Source organism: Hemicordylus capensis, chromosome 3 (assembly GCF_027244095.1).
Source record: "Hemicordylus capensis ecotype Gifberg chromosome 3, rHemCap1.1.pri, whole genome shotgun sequence".
Lineage (NCBI taxonomy): Eukaryota > Metazoa > Chordata > Lepidosauria > Squamata > Cordylidae > Hemicordylus > Hemicordylus capensis.
The window spans coordinates 52309695-52322172 of NC_069659.1; the positions used below are offsets into that span (position 1 = coordinate 52309695).

The 12478-nt window shown below is 42.3% G+C and overlaps 1 protein-coding gene across 2 annotated transcripts in view; it reads right to left on the reverse strand.

Annotated features, from left to right (window-relative positions):
- Nucleotides 1-12478, reverse strand: part of COL8A1 (collagen type VIII alpha 1 chain) — a 193813-nt gene that overhangs the window by 146442 nt on the left and 34893 nt on the right. The gene's annotated exons all lie outside the window — the stretch shown is intronic.

The window sequence follows — 12478 nt, forward strand, 5'->3', positions numbered from 1 at the left end:
CCCCTGTTAAAAATAAGAGACCATCACTTTGAAAGGCATCTCCTTGTACAGTCAACAGGGGATATGCGAATTGTTACACTCCTGCAAGAGCTTCAGTCTTTGTTAGAACAGACCGAGAGTCTGAGAAACTATTCCACAATATGAATGAGTGCAGGAAAAGAATGAAAGTTTGAAGATTTGATTTGCACAATTCAAAGTGAATGTGTGTGGTTTATCAGATAGCAGACTGAACCGTAACTAATACTTAAGTGAGTTTCCCCCCCCATAAATGAAAAGCAGCCGGCAGATCCGGAATACACACTCTTCTTCCATGAAAACATTTTTCCATGCTTGCTTTCCCAAAAACTAAAAGTTCAAAGCTTAACTACTTCATGTTATGAAAGAATAAATTTACTGTGAAACACTTGGACAAAGTCATGAGTCTATGTAATTGGCCAGTGGGTGGGTGGGTGAGAGCGGATGGTGGGATGATACTTGTCAAGACAAGATATGAAGCAAATACTGCTCTTCTGAAAATATTTCTCTTCCATTCCCTTTAAACTTGTATCTTCTGATCTAGAAATGACCCAGCATCACATTTTGAAGACTGAGTTGCTGATTTTAACTATTTGCTTATATATTTTAAACATGTGATGTCTATGGGGGAAAATGTAATACAATGTGACTCTAAACTCTATTTTTTTAATAACTTGTCACACAACACTCATTATTGATCAGGCAAAGTAATTTTGCATAGATTAAACGTATAGGAAAGTCCAAGAAATTAAATATATGTAATATAAGTTGTTATTAATATGCTTACAAAAGGGAAGTAAGAGAGCAGTTTTAAATTTGAAGGATTTCAACTTCAAGCATTATTTATTTTATTGGGAAATTGCCATATTTGGTAAATTTGAATCATAATAAATTTGAGAAAGATCTACTTCTCTTGGGCATGATGTCATTTTGGAATTATTGATGTGATTATTGAGTGTTAATAATCTGTTGAGAATAATCACAGTTAAAATATGATTATTATATTCAAAATTCCATCTAAACAAAACCTCACCACATTTAAACCTTTCGCTGAGCATATTCTGGTATAAAAAAGGTAGTGTATTTAACTAATTTCACTGGCAGGATTGTGTATGCAAAATTTGGTATCTGTAGGTCATTGGGAAGTATGACTTTATTTTGTGTAAAGAATGCCACAAACAAGTTCTTCAAAATATATAATAGATTTCTCCTGCACCTCCAACATCTCTTCCACTGAGAGGTACAAGAGACAGGAGCTGCTGATCCCATCTGCCTGATGAGGACTACAAATCTCAAGGGCTGATGAAACTGTTGTGAACATTTTGAAATTAAGGTGTTTAAGAAAGTTTGAATGGTTGCCCTATTTTACTATGTAAACTACTTTGAGAACTTGTTGAATACTGGTATATGAATACTCTCTAAATAATCAGATGTAGGGTTTTCCTGACAGGATTTCTGTACCTGTAACCGTTGTATGACATGGATATGTAGAAATCCTAAACAGGTTCAGAGCAGATGGAAGATGCATACAGAAAGGGGTTTTTTTTAAATGGCAAGGGTCTAGAAAAGCAAGGTTGCAAATGAGAATGTTCCAGAATAATGCAAAGGAAAGGATAAGGCAAGAAGCAGGAGTCTGAGAGGGCAAGGATAACTGGGAAAGAAAACGGACAACGATGGGAGGTAAACATCGTCGGGGTTCCTGAGGCAAGAAAGGCTGATATTCAATTATGGCCCATATCTATCTATATATTTTTCTAAGGCGTACCTGTTGCTAATCCCATGTGTGGAAGCTCTTGCGAGAGTTTGTGAGAGAGCTGCCAGAAGAGAGAGAGGGAAGTGGTGGTACCAGCTAACAGGCTTGCAGGTGAGGCAGGAAAGATGGAGGCAGGAATGGCAGTGGGCAGGCAAAGAAAATGGAGGTGGTGGGTGGGCAGGTAAGAAAACAGCTGTGGTGGTGGTGGCGAGCGGGGAAAGAAAACAGTGATGGTGAGTGGGAGGGGGAAGAACTAGAGGTGCAGATGCTCTGCTCCTGGCCCAGCTAGTAATATAATATTTTCTCTCCAGTCTTCTTCCTTTGAATGGTGTCTTTTCACCCTGCTCACTGAGCACACCAGTCCAGAAGGATATCCAGTCATGGGCATAATGTTTGAATATGGTATATGTGAGAAAATTCCAATGCACATAGGCCCAAATTACACATTCGAATTACAGAATGTATGAGGAAAGAACTCAGGCCGCATTCACAATTCCACTCCCCCCTCCCCCCGCTCTCCTGTCCAAATTGGGATGTAATAGAGAGCTGCCTCTCTGAAGATAGCGAGACTGCAGAGAGGAGGCGGGACTTGCTGCCTGGGCTTCCTTCTTGACTGAAGGTCAGTCCCAGCAACCAATAGCAGCCAGAACGAGGGAGGAACTTCCTCCCTCAACTCCGCTTGTGAAACAGCCAGAGTGGGGTGCCGCATTCAAGTGTAATACTGGCACCGCTAAACTGGAGGAACTCACTACAAACCGAAGGTACAAATCAGAGTCTGGGGAGGGAAACCGCAGGTCCATTTTCAGTTGGAACTGCAGTTGCCTGCATTTGGACATGCACAAATTGTAACTGGAGGCCCCTAAAACTCCGGTTTCATGTTACATGCAATTGCAGCCTCAGTAGTGTTCTTCAAGCCTATGTATGCTGAATGTATTTCAATATTGTGTTCAAACACAAATGTTCAGCACACTTGGTGGGAAGGTGTGACTCTTGCTGTTGGGATTTTTTTTTTTGCCCGGGGCATTGTCTCAGTTCTTTATATGGGGCATGCTTGTATATATTTGAATGTGTCTGGGTACTGGCTTGTGGGTGGAGTCACTGTGTGTATTTGTCTCCTCCTCACTTGCTATCTTGAATTTCAGACCAAGAGGTTCCCTCTCTCTGTATAAGAGACTGTTATTGTTTCCTTGGCTTATGTTTAATTATTAATATCAAACTCTAGTTTCTCAGTTAGAGTTGCTTCTTGTAATTTCCCTGCAACACTTGTTTCCCCACAGTATGTAGAGAGAAGACTGGGGAGGAAATATTGTGCAGTCTGGGACCCTGAAATAATCAAATCTTTGCCTGTAAGCCTTTAGAATGTATTTAATAGATTAAACTACAAAATCATGCATGAGGCAAAAAAGGAGATGAGTGATTATACCAACTTATCTATGAACTCAGCCTTATGGCTGTGACTCAGATTGCATCATAATAAGCTCCAAGCTGTATGATTCAAAAACAAAATCAAACTGGCAAATAAGCTGTCTGTTATCCAGCATGAAGGAAAACACACACTCAGGAGGCTGTGCTGCACTGGTAATGGCCTTCACTTTCATATCATGAAGATGAACTAAATCCTACAAACAATTTCTGGAAAATTCCCAAACAAGCAAACCTCATAAGTGAGATATATGAGGCATTTTCAGTTGCACCCTTGACAGTTGATAGGTAAAATGTTTCAAGAAAGAAATATTTAAAGCATTTGATTCAAGGCTCTGTTAGACACAAGATACTAGACAAGATGCACCACTTGCCTGTTCCTTTTTGGAATTTCCTCTGTTCCTAAAAGCAGGCCAACTCTGTTTATTACTAACACAGCCTCTGATTTTTGTAAAGAAGAGCACACACGCACACACGTCCCCCATTAGAGCCAGTAGCAAAGCTTAAACAGTGAAATATTTAATTTAGATAGGTTTTTCATATGTGTCATTTTGTGCAGGATTTAACCTGCGGTTGGGATTCTATTCAGTCAAGGTAACTTTATTCACATTTTAAAAGCTTTTGAAATGTTTAGTTATCTCTTATAGGGATGTGCACGGAACCGTGGTGGGAAGGCTCGAAGTCAGCGGGGGTCTATCTTTGAGAGCGGGGGAGGGTGCACTTACCTCTCCCGCCACTTTCCCCCGGCCAGCGTCCGTGGTTTTCAAAGCCCATCGCGGCGGCAGCATACTTCCCTGCCGCCCCGTTTCCCTGGGCTTCCAGATACGACCGGAATTCAGCGACGCACCTGTGCGTGCTGGCATGGGTGTGCCACGGCTGGCACGGACGTAGGTGATTTACGGTCATATCCGGAAGACAAGGGCAACGGGGCAGCAGGGAGGTCTGTGAAAAACAGAGACACCAGTGGGGGAAAAGTGGCGGGAGGGGTAAGTGCACCCTCCCCCGCTCTTAAAGATAGACCCCCACCGCCTTCGAACCAGTGAAACCGCCGGTTCCATACACATCCCTAATCTCTTATTTTTCAGTTGCTCTCCCCCTGTTAATTGAGCAAAGAGGCACCTTTTAAAAGTAATGATTTTTAATATATATATTTAGCAGGGGGGAAGCAATTGGCTCTATCCATCCCCAGCACAGTATCTGTCCAATGGCTGTTGCTGGTACCTATCTTATATTTCTTTTTAAGGTTGTGAGCCTTTTGGGGACAAGGAGCCATTTAATTTAATTTAATTTAATTTAATTTAATTTAATTTAATCTATGTAAACCACTTTGGGAACGTTTGCTGAAAAGTGGTATACAAATATTCATCATATTCTTTGGCTGTCTACAGCAGTGGTTTTTAAAACTGCGTTCTGAGGAATCTGGAGTACCACAGGTTTGAGAAGGTTGATAATGGTGGACAACCTTCCCTGATAGACAATTTGCCTACCAACAACAACTTCCTAATCTACTGAGCAAGCATACTGAATGTTGTCCTTGAGTGCCCTTTCTGTTCACATAGGACAAAAGTATCTGCCTAGCATCTGCTCCCAAATCTTCTAACATATACAGGAGTCCCGTGGATTTCACTTGAAAAAATGAAAAATGCTGAGGGCTTCAGCAGCACACAATGTGGAAAGTGTTCCCAAGGCAGAATGTTTTAAAACTGCTGACCTAGAATAAAAGTACTTTAGGTGATTTGAGGAGCTTTAACATGCAAGAAAGTGGAATGCTTATTATTGTATACTAAAGCTGCCTTAAAGTTAATGCATACTATGTTCTGTAAATATTTGATGAGGAAATGAAGAAACTCCCTCTGATTTCTAGTTCACATGGAAAATTGTCATGGCACAAGCAAGCGTGTTTCTTATTTAATTTTATTTTTCTTCACAAAGCCACAGAATAAACTCAACTGTCCAAAGCTGTGATGAGACAAGGCACAGCTGAACTCGTGGGCTCATATAGGCAAGGCTCAATCTTAAACAATAGATTAGCCAGAGCTACTTTATTAACATGACTGATTTATAAACACATTTACTCAACAGTGATTGCATCACATTTTAAATGATTTATGTACTAGGAAAAATGACAGCTTTTTTTATTACTGAGCAGTTAGGTCATCAGCAAACTGAAGTGGTCTGGATACTGGAAAGAGAAATAAGAGGCAGAGACTTCCCTTGCTGCAGGCACAGTCTATTGGATGGATTCCCAGGATAGCTCCTGTAACAGAATTAGGCTAAAGAGGCTAGTACAGAAAGTTCTGCTTTGGCTGTTGTGGACAGAAAACCATTTCAAGGAGAGTCCCAACCAAAACTTGAGATCTTAACATCAACTCCTCATCTGCAAGTTGTTGAGTTGGAGTCTCTCTCCAGAGCAGAGGTTCCCAACCTTGGGTCTTCAGATGTTGTTGGACTACAACTCCCATTTTTCCTATCCATGGTGGCCTGTCCATTCTGGCTGAGGATGATGGGAGTTGTAGTTCAACATCTGGAGACCCAAGGTTGACAACCCATGCTCTGGGGCTTGGAAACATCATGTGTATTGAGGACACTGAATTTCTGCCTGCAAAGTGGCAGGTGACATAGTTTTCAAAACCTGATGTCAAATCTATGGAGCTCTATCTCTTGGACTGCCAGACCAAGGCAAGGGGGCTAAACCTAGGATCTTTTCCCATAACCACTCCAAACATATCGCCACCACGTTTTACTCCTTGCATGATACTTCTACAAGTGATATTGCAATAATATTAGTATCAGGAAACAGGTCCAGGTTTTAAGGGTCCCTCAGCAAGATGCTTTTATTATAGCCCCCACTCCCAAACACACACACACACACACACACACACACACACACCCAATACAGTACTAGAGGAGGCTCAGTCCTCCAGAAGACCCCGATCCTGCTGCCAGCCATGGAGGAAGAGAGAACGCTATGCAGGCCAGAGGGAAGCAGCAGGCCTTCCCAGGATGCTGTCTTGGGATATGGTGGGATCATATTTGGTGCTAGTCACCATCACCGTAGTTTGTGTTTATAAATTCCACATGTTAAATATGCATGAAGTCAACTACTGGTTAACATACAGATTAACCTACCACACGTACACCACATTTTTCCATTGTGTGAGGGGTGACTTGATCTCCCACTTTCCCTTGCAGCTACCTGTGCCTCCCAGAACTATATGCCTGAGGGTTCCCCAACTCTGGGCCATAGTTTTGGGAGGCACAAGTGGCTTCAGAGGAGACAGGATCACTGAAATCACCTTTCCTTCCTTACACAACAGAAAAACCTAGCACATCCACAGAAGGATATTCTGGATATCGGCCACTTTCTATTCTCAATCCTGAATCTACTGTCAATCAAGTTTATTATTTTCATTTGTTGCACTCATTATTACATTTTTAATCCATGCCAAACTTAACAAAAAAAATTCCCCCCAAACAATGAAATATATTCCACACAAATAAGCATATTTGCATAATGTCTGTAATAAGCATTCTAATAAAAGCCTTAGATTTATTATTCCCAGAATTCATTGTGGAATTTAGGTATCTCAGATGCTGAACTCATGCAAGGCATCAAGTCCACACATCTGCTACAACAACCTAGATATAAATGCACCACACCATTTCATTCTAGGTATCTAGCGTACCAGATGAGATTAGGCCACAGAAATTTTATTTTTATATTACAGCCCAAACCTATGTATGCAGTGGCAGCACCAGCATTTATGGATGGGTGAGTTGTGTCCCACACATATTGTGTCCCTGCTATCTTGGTAAAGAGGCACCTTTTAATGTGGTGGTTCTCTTTTATTTAGCAGGGGGAGAGTAACTGGCCCTATCCACCCCCAGCACAGCACCCTTCCAGTGACAGTTGCTGGTGTCTATCTTATGTTTCTTTTTAGATTGTGAGCCCTTTGGGGACAGGGATCCATCTTATTTATTTATTTATTATTTCTCTGTGTAAACCACCCTGAGCCATTTTTGGAAGGGCGGTATAGAAATCAATCAATCAATCAAACAAACAAACAAACAATTACATTTCTGAAACAGAAATGGGAGTGTGGGGGGGGAGCCAATTGTCGGGGGGATGTGCCTGCCCCCTGCCACCTCTGGAGCCGCCCATGTATGTATGTCTACTTTTATTGATTTTAATGTCTGTTAAAATCAAGAGTTTGATTCTAGAGTTTGTTCCCTGGAAACTGTGTTGATATTTTTAACCAGTTAAACAAGAATTTCTCCTCAGCTTGAGGATGTTTGCTGAAAAGGATACTCCTTATGTACTATATTTTTATCTCACCATTCCCTCAAAGAACTCAAGGGGGTCTATGAACCTCAAATCAACCCTGGGGATATGTCAAGCTGAAAGATTGTGCCTGCTCTGAGGTCACCCAGTTTCTCCTATGACTGAACAAATATTTGAGTCCTAGTCTCCCTGGAAACAAAGAGCTGACCAGTAAGGCCGTGCCAAATACATGGACTGGCAGCACATTCTGGCCTCTAATGGTAATCAGCCAGAAGACTATGGGCCACTGGAATACTACACTCCCTGCCTCCTAGGAGGAGCAGTTTGTTCCTATCCATTGGTCAGAGAATGATCAGCATCAGGGGGCCAGCAGCTCCGGGATTGTGTGTGTCAATGCAACTGCTCCCTACTTCAGTTCCAAAAGGAGTAAGGGGCCAATCACAGGTCCAGAATGGAAGAATCTGCCTGCATTCCCAGATGAGGACCCTCAGCTCATAACCCTCCTACACTGTGTTGTTGATACTCCTGGGGACTTCTTACTTGCATTTGCTGCAATGTCTATTTTATTTTGCATTTGCTGTGATGTATATTTTATAATCTAGAACAGGGATTCTCAGCGTTGGGTTCCCAGATGTTATTGGACTTCAACTCCCATAATCCCCAGCCCCAGTGGCTTTTGGTTGGGGATTATAGGAATTGAAGTCCAATAACATCTGGGGACCCAATGTTGGGACTCCCTGATCTAGAATGTGATAGGGTGGAATATGCATGAGTGGATCAATGAAAATTGACCTGCAGAAATATTCAGGGCAAAAAGTGATTGGGGGTGACTTTAGGGATGTGCATGAACCACGGTTCGAACTGCAGTTCGAACACATTTTGGGAACAGGGCCCAGGAGCTTTAAGAAAGAGAACAGGTTCTTGTCTGCTATCTGCCGCCCCATGAAGCTTCCTGCCGGGCAGGTGCGGGTCCAAAGAAGCTCTGCACGGTGTTAGCATGCATATGGCAACCATGCATGTGCACATGCCATGTTGTCGTAAATCTGTTGGCTCGGCTGACCCAACAGGATTTACAATCCCTTCAGCTCTACTTCTGTGAGTCAAACAGAAAGTCTGGAGATAAGAATAGCAGCCTAGCTGCATGAACGAAAGCGAAAAATGACTCACAAAGAAAAGTAGCAAAAACAAAAGAAAGCCCCTTGAACTAAACTAGGTACCCCTCCCCTCTACGATAACTGAGCAATAAGTGAAAACAACGGAACAAGGAATGAACAGAACAAGGACAGACTTAAACAAGAAAGGTTGAATAATTCTTAAGTACGAACACTGTCTGCGATAGGCAACGTTGCTGACAGTGCTGACTTAGAAACCGCATCGGCTTGATATAGGGCTCAAGATAACCGGCAGCAAATCAGACTTTCCTGACTCTGCATTTCTATTGCTTCTCCTGTGAGATCTTGCGCATGTGTGTCTCCCGCTGAGCCTTTCTCTTTAGATGCCTTCTTAACACAGGTGAAATTCCAGCTTCCTCCTGATCAGTCTCCTCAGCCCTCATCTCTGCCAGCTGTTCAGATTCCTCTGTCTGCTGCTGTTCCCACTCAGCTCCAGAGTCTGTTCTCACAGCCAAATCCTGCTGCTGTGCCTCTGAGCCTGTACTCCCAACCAAGTCCCACCACTCCTCCTCTGACTCTTCTGACTCAGAGGTCTGGGCCATGACACATGTGCATGCTGAGATTCTTGGGACCCACACTTGCCCAGAAGTAAGTTTCATGGGGTGGCAGACAGCAGACAAGGACCTGTTCTCCTCTTTCTGAAAGCTCCCGGGTCCTACTCCTGAAATGTGCTCTAACCACAGTTCGAACTGCAGTTCATGTACATCCCTAGCTGACTTGAAATGCTTCTTGAAAACACTATAAGGGTATTCACACGAGCAGCCCTACCAGGGTAGGGTGTTCACACGAGCAGCCCTACTACCAGGGTATGGCTGCTTGTGTGAAGCACTTGGATCAGGGCCAATCCCAGTGCTGTTCCACTGGGTAGCCTGAGGCTTTCCCCTGGGCTTTTACCAGAGAAAAGCCTGGCTGAGGGGTAATCAGCCCGGTGCATTGAGGGATGCTGCTGGACTTCCTCCTCAGTCTTCCTGCTCTGCCACTTGCAGTGGTGCTGATCGTGTGCTGTAGTGAGCAGCAGAGTGAACTGGAGAGGGTGATCACCCACCCTCCCCAGAGAAGTTGTGTGCATGACTTCTATGTTTTCAAGGAGTCTTGTTTGCAGCAGTTATTTCCCCTCTGTTGCTGCTTCAGAGCCATTTCCCACTACATCTTCTCCTTTTGAGAGTGAACTGAGCTGGAGAGTATATAATAAATATAATGACATAAGGATGCCATATAGCCAGTGAGATCTGGCTATATTTCAATGTCACAAAGCCAGTTTAGAGTAAGGGCAAGAAGTATGTGCCTCCTTGCTTCAGCTCATTCTTACTGGCAAATTCTTTATACTAGAAGATGTGGAGATACATATTTGGATGACTATATATATTTTTAAGAGACTGGCCACAGAAAGGAACAGGTAGAACTGAGAACAACATAACACTGTTGCCAATGTGTCTGGCTTACCTACAGGTATCTGGGCTTTTTCTTGGCAGGTTCAGATATCTTCACTTATTTGGCAGTTCACTGTTTGCCCATGCCTAGCCTTTCCACTTATTTCCAAGGAACAAGTATAGACTTGTGGTTAAGGCACTAGGCTGGGAATTAACTGATCTGGTTTATGTTTCTGGAGCTGGTAGAGTTTTCCAGTGCCCTAAGCCAAGTTGCTGAAGCTGCGATTCTTCAGAGAGCTCAGCTTCACATTCTGGGGCAAATCTTCTCAAGGTATAGCAATCTGCTATAGCAATGTAACTTATCTGCCTAATATAGATGAGGATATGATGGAGTAAAAACTGTTACTAGCCTATATGCATCTGCAGCCACTGAACAGTGCATCTAAAAAGTCACTTATCAGACTGAATCGTTACTTGCCCCAGGCAAGTGACTAACTGCAAGCCTGTCTTTGTCAATGGTCTGCAGCATGCATTGTCCACAATGATCTTTTGTGGCTCTATTGAAAATACCACCATACATTTGAAACCTTTCCAGCTGCAATTATTATTGGTAACATGAACTAAAACTTTGTAAACCTAGTAAAAAGAAATCTTTCTACATTATGATAATGTACAATTATATCTATTTAATGAAAAGGCTGCATTAGGTGTTTTAGTACATTTAAGGTTTCCTTTATAATATTATATGATGTATTTTATTTTTATACTATATCATGCAATATTCTTGTAAAATGCTGTGACAGATATGATATAGCTACAGTCACCTTTTTGCTTTTGCCCACTGCTTTTTATTTCCTTGTTTTAAAAAAATTGAAGAAAACATTTTAAAATGCGTGTTGTTATTGTTTACACAGGCAGACAGGTGTTATTGACTGGTTTGTTTTATCCAGACATCGAATAAAATGACTGTTGTTGTTGTTGTTAAAAATTCTATACCACCCAAAACTTGCGTCTCTGAGATACTTTCAAATATTGATAGTGTGCCTGCTTTGAATGTGATTGTGCTGTGGCTCCCAGCTCATGTTATATGAAGCAGCTGGGCAAAATGAGACTGTCTGCACAGACACACAAAAGCTGGCTTCATACTAGCAATATCCATACTAGCAACCGAGGAGCATACTGTGGCTGCTCCTCTGTGGCTTATGGTAACTTCTGCAACTTCTGCCCACATAGTTAGAGTGGATATTATTTATTTGTTTGTTTATTTATTTATTTATTAAAATCTTCTATACTGCCTCCTCCAAATACTCTAAAGTTATGTGCTAATGTCCAACGCTAGTGTTTTATAGCTGCTTCCCTCATAAAGTAAAGGTATAGTGTGCCATCTAGTTGGTGTTGACTCCTGGTGACTACAGAGCGCTGTGGTTGTCTTTGGTAAGATACAGAAGGGGTTTACCATTGCCTCCTCCCATGCAGTATGAGATTATGCCTTTCAGCATCCGATATCACTGCTATCTGATATAGGTGGCTTCCCCCATAGACACAAAGAAATCTTACATAGGTTTAACTAAAGGTTTCTTCAGAAACAGCTCCATTTTCTCCTTCTCCTTTCCCTCCCTTTTCCTTTCTGACTCCACCCCCCACCTCACCCTCAGCCTTCCCCCACACTCCCTAGAGGATCCCAACTAGGGTCAAACTTCTCAACAACACAACATGAAAGATTACTAGATAGAATACAACAGCAACCTATCTAGGTGTTGCTTGTACTGTACACAATCTGCCTAACCATGTGACATATTCCAGAGAGGAGAATATGTTTTATTTATTTAATACATTTCTATACCACCCAAAACGCAAATTCTCTATGTTGTTTTGCTGAAAACAAAACAAACCCATGGAACCTTCAGGCCTAACAAATGTATTGTGGCACAAACTTTCATGGGCCAGGGCCCACTTCATCAGATGCATGACGAAATCTGTGGGTAAAAGTTGCATATGTCACCAGGAGCTGTATGAGAGTATCATAAGATGGTGGCAGCCACACTACTGCCAGTATTGTATGAGACGGCCCCACTTGTCTGATTCTGTATATGTAGCACCGCTTCAGATTAATAGCTTGCCATGAGGTTAGCAGATTCATCCCATGCCTTAATAAAACTAATCTATTATTGAATAACAAGATACAATGAGCACCTCCATTTAAACCTAACCATATTTTAGGTAGACTTGGTGGATCACAAGGCTTGCAGCAAAGCTTGAGTTACACTACCATTATATTCAATTCTATTCATTGACTAGCTATTTCCCCCCCATTGCTACTCAATTAGAAAGCCTCTGCCAACAAGCAGAGGGGAGAGTAACTGGCCCTATTTATTATTTTTTCTTATTTAGCAGGGGGAGAGTAACTGGCCCTATCCACCCCCAGCACGGTACCTCCAGTGACTGTTGCTGGTGTCTATCTTAT